Source organism: Rhinoraja longicauda, chromosome 21 (genome assembly GCF_053455715.1).
Source record: "Rhinoraja longicauda isolate Sanriku21f chromosome 21, sRhiLon1.1, whole genome shotgun sequence".
Classification (NCBI taxonomy): domain Eukaryota; kingdom Metazoa; phylum Chordata; class Chondrichthyes; order Rajiformes; family Arhynchobatidae; genus Rhinoraja; species Rhinoraja longicauda.
The window spans coordinates 6,639,032-6,655,176 of NC_135973.1; the positions used below are offsets into that span (position 1 = coordinate 6,639,032).

Consider the following 16,145-nt stretch of genomic DNA (forward strand, 5'->3'; position numbering starts at 1 on the left):
GAGAATTGGCCTCCACTGCCTTCTGAGGCAGAGAATTCCACAGATTCACAACTCTCTGACTGAAAAAGTTTTTCCTCATCTCAGTTCTAAATGGCCTACCCCTTATTCTTAAACTGTGGCCCCTTGTTCTGGACTCCCCCAACATTGGGAACATGTTTCCTGCCTCTAACGTGTCCAACCTCTTAATAATCTTATACGTTTCGATAACCCTGTACATCTTTGGAGTGTGGGTGGAAACCAGGGCACCCAGAGAAGACCCACGCGGTCACAGGGAGAACGTACAAACTCCGTACAGACTGCACCTGTGGTTAGGATCGAACCCGGGACTCTGGCGCTGTAAGGCAGCAACTCTACTGCTGCGCCACCGTGCCACTCCTTATCAGCTTTCCTGATAATTAATTCAGTTCACTACTTTTGTGTTCATTCCCCCACTCCTGCACTTTTCCAAAAGATGAACTGAGCCTTTTATTTAGGTATAATCTGCAAAAAGGAGTGGAAGGAAGCAAATCTGCAGGGATGCCATTTCTACTTCAAACACAGAGATACATTGACTTAGCCGGTTTGGAATGGGAATACATTTTACTTTAGTTTAGTTTAGTTTATTGTCACCTGTACCAGTGTGTGAGAGGAAACGTTCAGGAGAAAGACCACAGAAGAGAATTTGTTAAGTGATAGGAGCAGAATTAGGCCATTCAGCCCCTCAAGTCTACTCTGCCATTCAATCGTGGCCGATCTCTCTCTCCCTCCTAACCCCATTCTCCTGCCTTCTCCCCATAACCCCTGACGCTCGTACTGATCAACAATCTATCTCTACCTACTGATTTGGACTCCACAGCCTTAAGTGGCAAAGAATTCCACAGATTCACTGCCATTTGACCAAAGAAATTCCTCATCATCTCCTTCCTAAAGGAACGTCCGTTAATTCTGAGGCTCTGACCACTGGTCCTAGACTCTCCCACTAGTGGAAACATCCTTTCCACATCCTCTCTATCCAGGCCCTTTCACTATTCGGTACATCTCAATGAGGCCCACCCTCATCCTTCTAAACTCCAGCGAGTAGAGGCCCAGTGCTGACAAATGCTCATGGTATGTTAACCCATATGATCCGTGACGGAAGGCAGTGCTGGGAGCTCCTAAACCCTGCCAACAGTGGGACTGTTGGATGAAGCCAAAGCTTTGGAACCTCACAGATACCTCAGAGAGGAATTCTAAGCCAAATTCCTTCCACACCAACGATAGAATGTTTTGGGTGCCTTCATCGCAAAAATGTCCTTGGCAGTATAATTGGCAGTGAATCTAAACCAAGTTGTCACATCTGCTAACTTTGTGATATTTTAAACATTTATTTTAGTTTATTGTCCCAAGATTCGCAATACAGTGAAAAGTTATTTTGTTACGTGCTAACCAGTCAGCGGATAAACTACATATGACTACAATGGAGCCATCCAGGGTATACAGATACAGGATAAAGGGAAGGTAAAGTTCAGTGCAAGATAAAGTCCAGTGAAGTCCGATTAAAGATGGTCCGAAGGTATCCAGTGAGGTAGATGGGAGGTCAGGACTGCTCTCTAGTTGGTGATAGAATGGTTCTGTTGCCAACAGCTGGTAAGAAACTGTCCCTGAATCTGGAGGTGTGCGTTTTCACACTTATTTACCTCTTGCCTGATGGGAGAGGGGAGAAGAGGGAGTGACTGGGGTGAGATTATAACGTTTTAAGTTATAAGGTAAAACCAGCAGGGTGCCACTGAAACTTCCTGCTCCATTGAAGTCAAGTTGGAACCAAATAGCAAGAGTCGAGCTTACTTAATTGTCACATGTGCAGAAACAGATCAATTAATTTCTTACTTGTAATTTTTCCATCTAAAGTAATTGGATGCAAAAGAAAAAAAAGTGAGTAGAGCAAAAGAGCGTAATAATGGAACTCATTCTGTAACATTCTCAGTGAGCTGGTTCAGGCACTTTGGGTGCGACGTATTGTTTCTGCGTTGGAAGGTCTGTAGTCCTTTGAGATTTTGTGTTTTTGTTGATCGCATGAAAGTGTCCCAAGCTGTGGCCAAATGTCAGACTTTAAAAGGTCAATTTAAGAGGAAGCATCCAATTTAGCTTTGGCGTGTCTTACTCCTCTTATTGCTGCTCGGTATTTTGTCTTTCATCATCTGTGGTGCATTTGTTTTGAAGTGGAGTTCGGGACTCCTTAGTCAGTCATGGGCATTTTCTTGGCACATGGAATGCAAAGTCTTAGATGAAGGTTAAGGCCAACGCCACATGCCTAGAAGTTCGGTCGTGTCAACACTGGGTGTTCAAAAATCAGTTTCTTCAAGGCAATGTTTTATAAGTCAAATAAAGCCACTTTAGCTCTTCAAGCATGGGAGCGCCACAATAGACAATAGACAATAGACAATAGGTGCAGGAGGAGGCCATTCGGCCCTTCGAGCCAGCACCGCCATTCCATGTGATCATGGCTGATCATTCTCAATCAGTACCCCGTTCCTGCCTTCTCCCCATACCCCCTGACTCCGCTATCCTTAAGAGCTCTATCCAGCTCTCTCTTGAATGCAATCAGAGAATTGGCCTCAACTGCCTTCTGAGGCAGAGAATTCCACAGATTCACAACTCTCTGACTGAAAAAGTTTTTCCTCATCTCAGTTCTAAATGGCCTACCCCTTATTCTTAAACTGTGGCCCCTTGTTCTGGACTCCCCCAACATTGGGAACATGTTTCCTGCCTCTAACGTGTCCAACCCCTTAATAATCTTATACGTTTCGATAAGATGTACAATGGTACAACTTGTAGAGCTGTTGCCTTATAGCCCGGGTTCGATCCTGATTACAGATGCTGTCTGCACAGTATTTGTATGTTCTCCCCGCGACCGCATGGGTTTTCTCCGGCGCTCCCGTTTCCTCCCACATTGCAAAGACCAGCTGGTTTGTAGGTTAATTGGTTTCTGTAAATTGTCCCTAGTGTGTAGGACAGAACTAGTGAAGGGGGTGATCGTTGGTCAGCTCGGACTCGGTGGACCGAAGGGCCTGTTTCCACTCTGAATCTCTAAAACAAAAACTAAAACTAGTCAGGAAAATAAAACCTTCACCTTAAAAATACCCGACGCCTTGGCAATGTCTTGCCGTCTGTGCCAATGTGCAGTGCAACCATGCCCTGCTTGAGACCCAATTACAGACTTGTTTCCAAAGTATTAATGATATATTTTTGACCCCACTTGTAAAGATTTGCATTTACGCTCCGCTAACCATGTTCCTGACTCGCACTTTGCTCAAAATGTTCACTTGGGTTAATTATTTTACAGTCAGATTTACCGGCATGATGTGCAAAAATTTATCTTGTGCAATAAAGCCATATCGTTTTTTACAGACCTCTTTGTAACAGATTTTGTTTATAGGGGACGGACCTACCGAACCGAATCGCACCTCCAGGCCGGGCTGACGACAACGCCCCCGGACTACACCGCATCCTCAGCCGCTCTGTCCACCACTGCCTGTGTTGCTGCATTGAGATCTTGTAGCTTTGTAGCTCATGGCAGGTAAGACTTTGTTTAATGTTTCAGCTGAAACATAGAAACATAGGTGCAGGAGTAGGCCATTCGGCCCTTCGAGCCTGCACCGCCATTCAATATGATCATGGCTGATCATCCAGCTCAGTAACCTGTACCTGCCTCCTCTCCATACCCCCTGATCCCTTTAGCCACAAGGGCCACATCTAACTCCCTCTTAAATATAGCCAATGAACTGGCCTCAACTACCTTCTGTGGCAGAGAATTCCACAGACTCACCACTCTCTGTGTGAAGAAATGTTTTCTCATCTCGGTCCTAAAAGATTTCCCCCTTATCCTTAAGCTGTGACCGCTGGTTCTGGACTTCCCCAACATCGGGAACAATCTTCCCGCATCTAGCCTCTCCAACCCCTTAAGAATTTTATATGTTTCTATAAGATCCCCCCTCAGTCTTCTAAATTCCAGCGAGTATAAGCCTAGTCTATCCAGTCTTTCTTCATATGAAAGTCCTGCCATCCCAGGGATCAATCTGGTGAACCTTCTCTGTACTCCCTCTAAGGCTAGAATGTCTTTCCTCAGATTAGGAGACCAAAACTGTACACAGTACTCCAGGTGCAGTCTCACCAAGGCCCTGTACAACTGCAGCAGAACCTGCAGCAGAACCTGAAGAAAGTCACCTCTGACAGTACAGTTCTTGCTCAGCCTACGTTATTGTTGGGTCTCTACACATGAAATGGCCATTTATTACACTTGGTTATAGCAGACAATCGGCAAGAGTGGACACCATCTCCCCTCCTATGGTCCATTATGATGAGAGATTACTGCAATTGGTGTGAGCTATTCCACAGTAGTCTCTTTTAATTTAGTTTGATTTAGTTTAGAGATACAGCGAGGAAACAGGCCCTTCGGCCCACCAAGTCTGCGCCGACCAGTGATCCCCGGACATGGCCCTTAATCTGAACAGCACAGCAGAGAACGACAAATAGCGACTGAAACACCATACACTAGGGACAATTTTGCATTTATACCAAGGCAATTAACCGACAAACGTACATCTTTGGAGAGTGGGAGGAAACCAAAGATCTCGGAGAAAGCCCACGTAGTCACAGGGTGAACGTACAAACTCCGTACAGACAACATCTCTGGAGAACTTGGATAGTTGACGTTTTGGATCGGGACCCATCTTCAGTCTGAAGAAGGGTCCTGACCCGAAACATCACCCATCCATGTTGTTCAGAGATGCTCCCTGACCCATTGAGTTACTCCAGCACTTTGTGTCTTTTGTTTTGTAAGCCGGCATCTGCAGTTCCTGGTATCCAAATAATAACACTACACTGCTCATAAAGTAACTATATTATTCTGTAATGCTACATTAGCACCCGTAGTCGGGATCAAACTCGGGTCTCTGGCACTCTAAGATGGAAACGTTGGAACATAGAAAATAGGTGCAGAGGGAGGCCATTCAGCACTTCGAGCCAGCAGCACCATTCAATGTGATCACGGCTGATCATCCAGAATCAGTACCCCGTTCCTGCTTTCTCCCCATATCCCTTAATTCCGTTAGCCCTAAGAGAATTATCTAACATATCCAAGGCAGCAACTCTACCGCTGTACCCTTGTTCATTCATTGTGACTTGACTGCAGGAAGGTGATATCATCAATTTGCCAGTTCCCAGAATTGGATGGTAGGGCAGATGTTTCGTGCTGGAAGCAGAGTCAATGATTACAGCTCGGATGAAGGAGATCACGGATAAAAGTTGCGGTCCTGCCCACTGATCAGACGGACATGGCCCTTAATCTGAACAGCACAGCAGAGAACAATAAATAGCGACTGAAGCATCTAGGGAGGAAGCTTGGAAATAAACAATGACATATCTTCACACTGTTTATTTACATTTTTGTAAATATTATAAATATTTAATCATTAGTTGCAATTATTTATCCAATGAAATTTGGCACCAGAGAATGGCATTAATATTTGTTTGTTAGCAGCCTATATAATAAAACTTCCGCCAGTTTCTCACGCTGCATGTGAACTTAATTCTGCAAGTTACTGTAAGCCCTTAACTTTCATAAGCGACGAGTTCCAGAAATGCTCCCTGAAAGCTGTGAATGCCATTTTAAGTTGGTGAGTGCAGTATGTGTGTAAAAAGCAATAGATAATAACATTAAAAGACACACAGTGCTGGAGTAACTCAGCGGGTCAGGCAGCATCTCTACAGAACATGGATCGGTGATGTTTTGGGTCAGGACCCTTCCTCAGTGGGTCAGGCAACATCTCTGGGGAACATGGATAGTTGACATTTTGGATTGGGACCCATCTTCAGTCTGAAGAAGGGTCCTGACCCGAAACGTCACCCGTCCATGTCCTCCAGAGATGCTGCCTGACCCGTTGAGTTACTCCAGCACTTTGTGTGCTTTTTGTTTTGTAAGCCAGCATCTGCCGTTCCTTGTATCCAAATCATAACATTGCACTGGTCATAAAGTTGCCTCATTTTGTACTGCGATGCTACATTAACAGTTATAAAGGCTTTGGGATGTGCTTGGTTGTAAATATGGAATGCAGAGTTATGCTGGGAATATGCTGTGACCTTCCATGAGTTTCACAAGGAATACTGAACCAAAAGTTCTCAAATGCAAACATGGGGAACTATAAAAGTTAAATATGAAAGAAAAAAGTCAGGAGTTTACTATACATCTGGAATGATAAATAAAACATTGGCTCGAGAGTTAATGGCACGTAAGATGAAAGTTGATGGAACATGGATAAATGCAGAACATCTGGAGAACAAGCAGACAAGACTTGCACAGAGTCTTTCACCCAGAGCAGGGGAACTAAGGACCAGAGGGCAGTTTTAAGGTGAGAGGGGCAAGATTTAATAGGAACCTGAGGGGCAGCTTTTCCACGCGGAGGGTGATGAGTATATGGAACGAGCGGCCAAAAGCGGCACGGTGGCGCAACAGTAAAGTTGCTGCCTTACAGCGCCAGAGACCCGGGATCGATGCTGACTACGGGCTCTGTCTGCACGGAGTTTGCACTTTTTCTCTGTGACTGCGTGGGTTTTCTCCGGGTGCTCCAGTTTCCTCCCACATTCCAAAGACGTGCGGATTTATAGGTCAATTGGCTTCTGTAAATTGTCCCTCACGTATAGGATAGAGCTAGTGTATGGGTGATCGCTGGTCGGCGTGGACCCGGTGGGCCAAAGGGTCTGTTTCCACACTGTATCTCTAAACTAAACTAAATTAAACTAGGACGCAGTTGAGGCAGGTACTATAACAACACTTAAAAGACAATTGAACAAAGACATGGATAGAAAAGGTTTAGAGGGATATGGGCCAAACGCGGGCAGGTGGGACTAGCGTAGATGTGAACATGGGCAAGTTATGCCTCAACTACCTCCTCTGGCAGCTCATTCCACATGCCCACCAGCCTCTGTGTGAAAAACACTGCCCCTCAGCGGAGTTCCTAGGCTTTTGACCAAGAAGGTAAGGCTTTCAAGAGCTGTTATTCAGTAATGGAGTCATACATCACAGAAACAGGCCCTTAGGCCCAACTTGCCCACGCCGGCCAAGATGCCCTGAATCTTATATGGCTTGATATTTTATACATTTATGTTATGGTCTCATTCAGAAATTCCAACAGGTAACACAAATGGTCTTAAAGCCTCTTGTCTTTCATGCTCTGATCTTCTAATGAAAAGGATGATGCAATTGGATCTGCCTCTCTGGTTGTTTCATTGTAGATTTTACTGCTCATAAAATGACGAAAATAAAATAAACTGTTTTCGCATCCATTGATTTTCTGGTTCTTTGTCCTTTCTGAATTACAGAAATTGAGTGATATTGTTCTCGTGACAACTGATTCTCTTACCTATGAGCGATGCTGGATACAGCCTGGACTCCAGTGAAACACAATCGTAAAACCGCACACACATCTGACTTGCTCCTGACTTCCAGAGGTCCTTAACAATCCCCATTGACTTTTCCATTAGTCCAATCATCGGTAGGTAATTTGGACTTCAAGTTGTGCGAATGAAATCCCATGATCTGACAAATTGACCGAGTGGCGCACTTGGAAACGGTAGCTCATTGTCACTGGAGAACTTGTAACGTATTCTGTGTCTGGCAAAAGTGGCCTTCCCCCTACTTATCACCATGTTGGCTGTTCACCGCTAAAATAACCATTACAAGTGCATCGATGTACGCCTGAATAATAAGGTCATAAGATCATAAGGGATAGGAGTAGAATCAGGCCATTTGGCCCATCAAGTCTACTCAGCCAGTCAATCATGGCTGATCTATCTCTCCATCCTAACCCCATTCTCCTGCCATCTCCTCATAACCTCTGACACCCGTACTAATCAAGAATCTATCTGTCTCTGCCTTCAAAATATCCACTGACTTGGCCTCCACAGCCTTCTGTGGCAAAGAATTCCACAGATTCACCACCCTCTGACTAAATAAATTCCTCCTCATCTCCTTCCAAAAGGAACGTCCTTTAATTCTGAGGCTATGACCTCTAGTCCTAGACTCTCCCGCTAGTGGAAACATCCTCTCCACATCCACTCTATCCAAGCCTTTCACTATTCTGTTTATTTCAATAAGGTCCCCCCTCATTCTTCTAAACTCCAGCGAGTACAGGCCCAGTGCCGATAAACCCTCATCATCAGTTAACCTACTCTTCTCTGCCCCTCACTGGGGTTTATGGTGCTTCATTGATTCCCGTGAAGTTACTCAATTACATATCGAGAAGTCTCTTTCGGAGAATGCAACAAATGGTTCAAAGGTTTTGCAAGTAGAGCAATCGGTAACTGTTTTGATCCCACGTTTGAGTTTTGTTGGGGTTCCTGAATTCCCCGCTGAAAATGATGAAGGGGTAAGAATAAGTAAAACCCAAAGACGTACGGGTCTGTAGGTTAACATGGACACAAAGTGCTGGAGTAATTCAGTGGGTCTTGAAACATCTCTGGAGAAAAATGGACAGGTGATGTTTTGGGTCGGGACCCTTCTTCAAACTCGACTTGGAACGAGCATCTACAGTTCCTTCTGTCTCCCTAGACGTTCATAGTTGAGGTTAGTGCTATGCAGTGTTCAAGAGCCTGATGGGGGTTGTTGTGAAACAAATAAAATACAGGTTAGGACGGCACGGTGGTGCGGCGGTAGAGTTGCTGCCTTACAGCGCCAGACACCTGGGTTCGATCCTGACTATGGGTGCTGTCTGTACGGAGTTTGTACGTTCTCCTGCCTCAGAAGGCAGTGGAGGCCAATTCTCTGAATGCATTCAAGAGAGAGCTGGATAGAGCTCTTAAGGATAGCGGAGTCAGGGGGTATGGGGAGAAGGCAGGAACGGGGTACTGATTGAGAATGATCAGCCATGATCACATTGAATGGCGGTGCTGGCCCGAAGGGCCGAATGGCCTCCTCCTGCACCTATTGTCTATTGTCTCCCCGTGACCTGCAAGGGGTTTTCTTCGGGATCTCCAGTTTCCTCCCACACTCCAAAGACGTACAGGTTTGTAGGTTAACTGGCTTGGTATAATTGTAAATTGTCCCTGGTGGGTGTAGGATAGAGTAAATGTGCGGGGATCGCTGGTCGGCGCGGACTCGGTGGGCCGAAGGGCCTGTTTCCGCGCAGTATCTCTGAACTAAACTAAACTTAACAATCAGAACTGGAGACCTCCTGGTACATTAGGCCCAAACCAGAAAAGGTAACGGATATTTCCACATGCAACGTGGATGTTTGCCTTGTATATTTATATTTATTTGACTTAACAGTATGAAGAATGAACATTTGAGAGCTGAGAAATTGTACAATAAACTTACTGGAATATAATTGTGAAAGAGTATAAAGTTCCTGCTGTAATTCCTGCACATTTTGCAAAAGCTCTGATAACATTCCCCCTGCCTTGGAGTCTGATTCAATTGTACCAAGGATTGAAGCTTCGTAGTGCAATACATGCACACTGTGAAGATCAAAGGCTGATGTGTGAAATAAAGACAAAAGTGGAAAGAACACACTCATATTTTACTTTACAAAACAAACCCCTTTTAAGTAGGAAGGAACTACAGGTGCTGGTTTAAACCAAAGATAGGCACAAAAAGCTGGAGTAACTCAGCTGGACAGGCAACATCTTTGGAGAGAAGGAATAGGTGACGTTTCGGTTCGAGACCCTTCTTCAGACTGAAAGTCATGGGAAAGGGAAACGAGAGATATAGAAGGTGATGCAGAGAGATCGAGAACAATGAATGAAAGATATGCAAAAAAGTAACGATGAGAAAGGAAACTGGAAGTGCTGATGCTAGTTAATGCACTACTGCGGAAACAAGGAAGTGCTGATGCTAGTTAATGCACTACTGCAGAAACAAGGAAGTGCACAAAGGGATACAAAGTGCTGGAGTAACTCAGCAGGTCAGGCAGCATCTCTGGAGAACACAGATAGGTGGCGTTTCGGGTCAAGATCTAAAACATTGCCTGTCCATGTTCAACTGAGGAAATTCAGAGGGTCTCTGAGGATCCTTCATTGCTTCTACTCTGGGGCTGTAGAGAGCATCCTGTCCGGCAACATTACAGTCTGGTTTGGGAACAGCTCTGCCCAGGACAGGATGGCCCTGCAGAGAGTAGTACGTTCGGCAGAACGCACCATGGGAACTACACTCGTCCCCCTGCAGGACCTATACATCAGGAGGTACAGATCCAGAGCAAGCAAGATCATGAGGGACCCCTGCCACCCCAGTAATGGACTGTTCCAGATGCTACGATCAGGCAAACGCCTCCGCTGTCACGCTGTGAAAACGGAGAGGATGAGACGGAGCTTCTTCCCACAGGCCATCAGGACTGTCAACTTTTATAACCCCAGAGACTAAATTTTTGTCGACACTAATAGTAACTTATTAACTTTATTTATATGCTGTAACTGTAATTCTTTTTGTGCACAACCCGCAGGCATTGCCACTTTCATTTCACTGCACATCGTGTATGTGTATGTGACAAATAAATTTGACTTGACTTGACTTGACTTGACTTGTGTCCTTTACAGCATCCATGTTGACTGACCTGCTGAGTTACTTTGTAAACCAGCATCTACAGTTCTTCCATCTCCATGGTTTAACAGTTCAGTGTAGAAACCAACTGGGCAGCAGCAACCATACAAAGTGAAGCAATCTTTGGATTTTACATGGGCGATGTGATTGAAGTACAAAAATGTAAAACGCAAAACGACTGCCCGCACATCTGTACATGTTTTGGTGCCTTGGCAACATTACCACAACTGTGCGTTCAATTTGGGATTCATTAGAGAAAAAAAATCTCAGTGAAGCAAATATCTGGCAAAGTAATGGATACCGCAGACTATGAAGATGTGATTTGCTCATCGGTCTTAGTTGTGTAGATAAGTAAACGTAAGATGAAAGTTGATGGAACACGGATAAATGCTGCGGAAAGTCACCTGTTCTTCGGGGCTATGAAGCTTGATTGACCCGGCGGACCGCGGCCTGCGGGGGGAGCCGCCGAGCCGGCCCCGTGCTCGTCCCCCGAGACCGGAGACCTGGTGATGACATCGGGGCGAGACCGTTGGGAGAGGCAACCGGGGTCTGGCCGACCGCACCCTCGTGCTCAAGGTCATAGGTAGAGTGGATGTGGAAAGGATGTTTCCACTGGTGGGAGAGTCTAGGACCAGAGGTCACAGCCTCAGAATTATAGGGCGTTCTTTTAAAAAGGTGAGGAGGAACCTCTTTAGTCAGAGGGTAGTTACATCTGCGGAACATTGCCACCGAGGGACATGTTGGGCCGAAGGGCCTGTTTCCACACTGTATGACTCTATGACAAGTTCACAAGTGTTAGGAGTAGAATGAGGCCATTCGCCCATGGAATCTACTCCGCCATTCAATCGTGACTGATCTGCCACCTAACCCCATTCTCCTGCCTTCTCCCCATAACCCTTTCTAATCAAGAATCTATCTATCTCTGCTTTAAAAATATCCACTGGCTTGGCCTCCACAGCCTTCTGTGGCAAAGAATTCCACACATTCACCACCCTCTGATTAAATAAATGTCTCATCTCCTTCCTAAAGGAACGTCCTTTAATTCTGAGGCTGTGCCCTCTAGTCCTAGACTCTCCCGCTAATGGAAACATCCTCTCCACATCCACTCTATCCAGGCCTTTCACTGTTCGGCACGTTTCAATGCGGCTGTGGGAGACGTCCCCGGGACACGAGGGTGGACGGGCGAGGAGAGGGATGTCACGTCCAAGGAACGTGATGGCAGGAAGGCCACAGCAGCCTGGGTCTCGCCTGAATCGGGCACCGCTCATAAGAACTAGAGCGCGGACTGAACTTAGAAAATGGCGGCAAAAGACGGGCGGCACGGTGGCTCAGCGGTAGAGTTGCTGCCTTGCAGCGCCGGAGACCCGGGATCGATCCCGACTACGGGTGCTGTCTGTACGGAGTTTGTATGTTCTCCCCGTGACTTGCGTGGGTTTTGTCCAAGATCTTTGGTTTCCTCCCACACTCCAATGATGTACAGGTATGTAAGTTAATTGGCTTGGTGTAGAGTATGTGTAAATTGTCCCTGGTGTGTGTAGGATAGTGTTAATGTGCGGAGATCGCTGATCGGTGCTGACTCGGTGGGTCGGAGGGCCTGTTTCCGAGATGTATCTCTAAATAAAAACCATTGCATGCGGGCTCAGAAGACTATTTCTGTCCACTCTGTGTGACGGACTGGGCTACATCTGCAACTCTCTACAACGTCTTGCGGTCTTGAGTAGAACTGTTCCCAAACCAAGCTGTGATGCAACCCGACAGTATGCTTACTGTGGTGCATACTTACTATGATGTGGTTCAATCCACCAGAGAGTTGCTAGGGTATGTTGCCAGATTCTTGGCTTGAATATGTAACCTGATTCAGCCATTTTAATCCAATTACTTATTCTCCAGCTTTTCACTTGTGCAAAATGGTCTTATCATTAACATGTGTGAAATATAGTCAGATATTCGCAACCCTGATCTAACTAGTTCATAAGTTGTAGCGCCAGAATTAGGCCATTCGGCCCATCAAGTCTACTCCGCCATTCAATCATGGCTGATCTATCTTTCCCTCTCAACCCCAATCTCCTGCCTTCTCCTCATAACCCCTGACACCCATACGATTCACTGCTGTCCATGCTAAATTGAAGACAAAGGTAGATAAAGAATCTATCTTAAGAATAAGGGTTAGGCCATTTAGAACGGAGATGAGGAAAAACATTTTCAGTCAGAGAGTTGTAAATCTGTGGAATTCTCTGCCTCAGAAGGCAGTGGAGGCCAATTCTCTGGATGCTTTCAAGAGAGAGCTAGATAGAGCTCTTAAAGATAGCAGAGTCAGGAGGTATGGGGAGAAGGCTGGAACAGGGTACTGATTGTGAATGATCAGTCATGATCACATTGAATGGCGATGCTGGCTCGATGGGCCGAATGGCCTACTCCTGCACCTATTGTTCATTGTGTATTAATTAGTTTGGAGGAAAGGAAAAGAAGATTGTGTTGATTTGGGTAAATAACCACAGACCCACTGGGCCACATGGCCTGTTTCTGCAATGTAATTTCCATGAAAGAGACATATTTTAACATAGAGCAGTACATGAACAGGCCGCTCAGCCCATAATGTCTGTTCTGCACATGATGCCTGCGAGGAGCAGTGCAGGGCACCTCGACGGTGGAGTGGGCCGCCCGCTGGAGGCCCTGCAGCAACCTGGAGCTCGGCTAGACCGGGCGCCGCTCCAAGATGCCGAGCACGCGGACCGGACACGGCCTGCAGCTGCAAGGAGCTGCGGTGGAGCACACCGACGGCTATGCTTGGCCAGGCCGACCCTGCAACGCCACCAGGACAACAGGCCTTCATGGTCTGGTTAAAAACTCTGCACTTATGACGTCTGAGACTTGAACTTAGCAGGTAGTGAGTGGATGAGAAAGTGGGATAACATAGAGGTAGTGTGAACTGGTGATCAATGATCGGCGTGGACTCGGAGGGCCGATTATTACAGTAAAGTCTACCTTCCTTTGCTCCACTGTTATAATCATATCAGTGATCATACAGGCGTTCTATAGCACGGCAAGACATTGGCTCAACTCACCATAGCGATCAAGATGCTGGTCCCATTTGGCCCATATCCCTCTAAGTTGTTCCAAACTCAAATACTACATCCTCAATATTCCAGCATTGCTGAACTGTTTACCCTTCTTTAAGGCTGCCCAGGCTAATTCAGAAAAGCACCACTTCTACTAAAATAATGTAACTCGTAGAATTACTTAGCACAGAGGGGGGGGGGGGGGTTGTTCTGATCACTGTGATCGCTGGCTTTGTGGATTAGGTATCCAATTAATCCCACCCCACACGGACTATAATTTTGATTTTCCTTTCAGCGTTTATCCAATTGATCTTACTACTGAATCTGCCTCTGCCGTGCAGTGAGGCGGTGTGTTGACGATCTAGGCATGCCGTGGAAAAACGTTTCCAGGTGAGCCATCTGCTCCTTTGACCAGCCACATCTGTGTCCAGTTGGGCTACACAGCTGAGAACTACCTCCTGCGCTCTGAATCTTCCCCTTCGCTCTGCCCATTGTACTTGAGTTTTGTGTCGTATTTGTATTTATGTAGAGTATCATCTGAATTGATTGGGTAGCAGGCGACACAAAGCTCTTCACTGTACCTTTGGACACGTGACATAAATAAACCTAAACCTAAACCAGTAGGAACGAAGAACTGCAGATACTGGTTGACTAGGGTACTTGCCAACTGTCCCGTATTAGCCGGGACATCCTGTAACTTTGGGCTAAATTAGTTTGTCCCGTTACGGGGACCGCCCTTGTCCTGTATTAGTAGGGTTGCCAACTTCCTCACTCCCAATTATGGGACAACGGGTGACGACGTCACCGCCCCGCGCCCCCCGTGACCTCACCCAGCCAGCGGCCACGTGCTCCCGCTCCACCAATGGCGGCCGCCCGGGCGGTGATGTCACCGTATTTGGGAGTGAGGAAGTTGGCAACCCTAACGCGAAACAAAGCTTTTCACTGTACCTTGGGACACGTGACAATAATAAACCTGGACCTAAACCAGTAGAAACAAAGAACTGCGGAAACCGGTTAACACACAAAGGGTCACAGAGTGATAGAATAACTCAGCACTGGAGAACATGGATACGTGACATTTTGGGTCAAGGCCCTTCTTCGGACTGAAACATCACCTGAGAAAAGTTTTTCCTCATTTAAAACGGAGATGAGGAAAAGCTTTTTCAGTCAGAGAGTTGTGAATCTGTGGAATTCACTGCCTCAGAAGGCAGTGGAGGCCAAGTCTCTGAATGCATTCAAGAGCGAGCTAGATAGAGCTCTTAAGGATAGCGGAGTCAGGGGGCATGGGGAGAAGGCAGGAACGGGGTACTGATTGAGAATGATCAGCCATGATCACATTGAATGGTGGTGCTGGCTCGAAGGGCCGAATGGCCTCCTCCTGCACCTATTGTCTATTGTTTATTGTCTGTCCATGTTCTCCAGAGATGTTGCCTGACCTGCTGCAGTTACTCCAGCACTTTGTGTCCTAAACCCAAACCGTCCTTCTTTCCTCACTGAATGCTGGAGTAACTCATCGGGACAGGCAGCAATTCTGGAAAGAAGGAATAGGTGACGTTTTGGTCGAGACCCTTCTTCAGACTGAAGAAAGGTCTCGACCCGAAACGTCGTCCATTCCTTCTCTCCAGTGATGCTGCCTGTCCCGCTGAGTTACTCCAGCATTTAGTGTCTATCTGCGGTGTAAAGTTCCGGCAGTCTGCAGTTCCTTTCCCACACACTGTTTCCCTTCAAATCTTTTTTGTAACTGCTTATGCTTTTGAACATCTTTTATTATTTATCACTCAGAAGGTCTTCTGTGTTCTGATGAGAATGCAGATGATTCAGTTTCTCTGCTAAACTCAAAACCTTCAAGCTACTTGAATAAGTTCCCGCTGTAAGACCTCATCATATTTTCTACAGGCACTGTGCCCAGAATTGAACACAATACCTCAGCTCGGACCTAAACAGTGTTTTCCACAGGCTTGTCTTTTCTTTTCCAAACGATTCCACCGTTATTAAAAAGTACAAAGACGCCATATATAATTTTGAGAGATTTCTCCCTTTCTCCTGCCAACTGACACAACCTGTCTTCATGCAACTTTCTCCTCATTGCGCTAACAAAAACATATCATTTCACATTCCTGTGCAATAATTTCAGCTGCCATGTGCCTGTCCATATTACTAGTTTGTCCCAAAAAAAGGACACAAAGTGCTGGAGTAACTCAGCGGATCAGGCAGCATCTCTGGAGAGAAGGAATGGGTGACGTTTTGAAGAAGGGTCTCGACCCAAAATGGTCTCCAGAGATGCTGCCTGACCCGCTGAGTTACTCCAGCATTTTGTGTCTACTTTCGATTTTAACCAGCATATGCAGTTTTCTTCCTACACAGGTGACGTTTCGGGTCAGGGCCCTTCTTCAGACTTCAAAGCCGGTGTGATGGTTTACATCTGGTGAATAAAATGTTAAAATTAGAGAAATTGAATAATGACACTTAATACTTCAATGAGAAAACCCACGCAGGTCACAGGGAGAACGTACAAACAGCACCCATGGTCAGGATCGAAC

The 16,145-nt window shown here is 46.1% G+C and overlaps 1 long non-coding RNA gene across 1 annotated transcript in view; it reads left to right on the forward strand.

Annotated features, from left to right (window-relative positions):
- LOC144603883 (uncharacterized) overlaps window positions 1–16,145 on the forward strand; it is a 148,863-nt gene that overhangs the window by 21,116 nt on the left and 111,602 nt on the right. The window contains exon 3 of the long non-coding RNA XR_013548669.1: window positions 3,395–3,535. This is a non-coding gene — a long non-coding RNA (uncharacterized LOC144603883). The remainder of the gene's footprint in view (window positions 1–3,394; window positions 3,536–16,145) is intronic.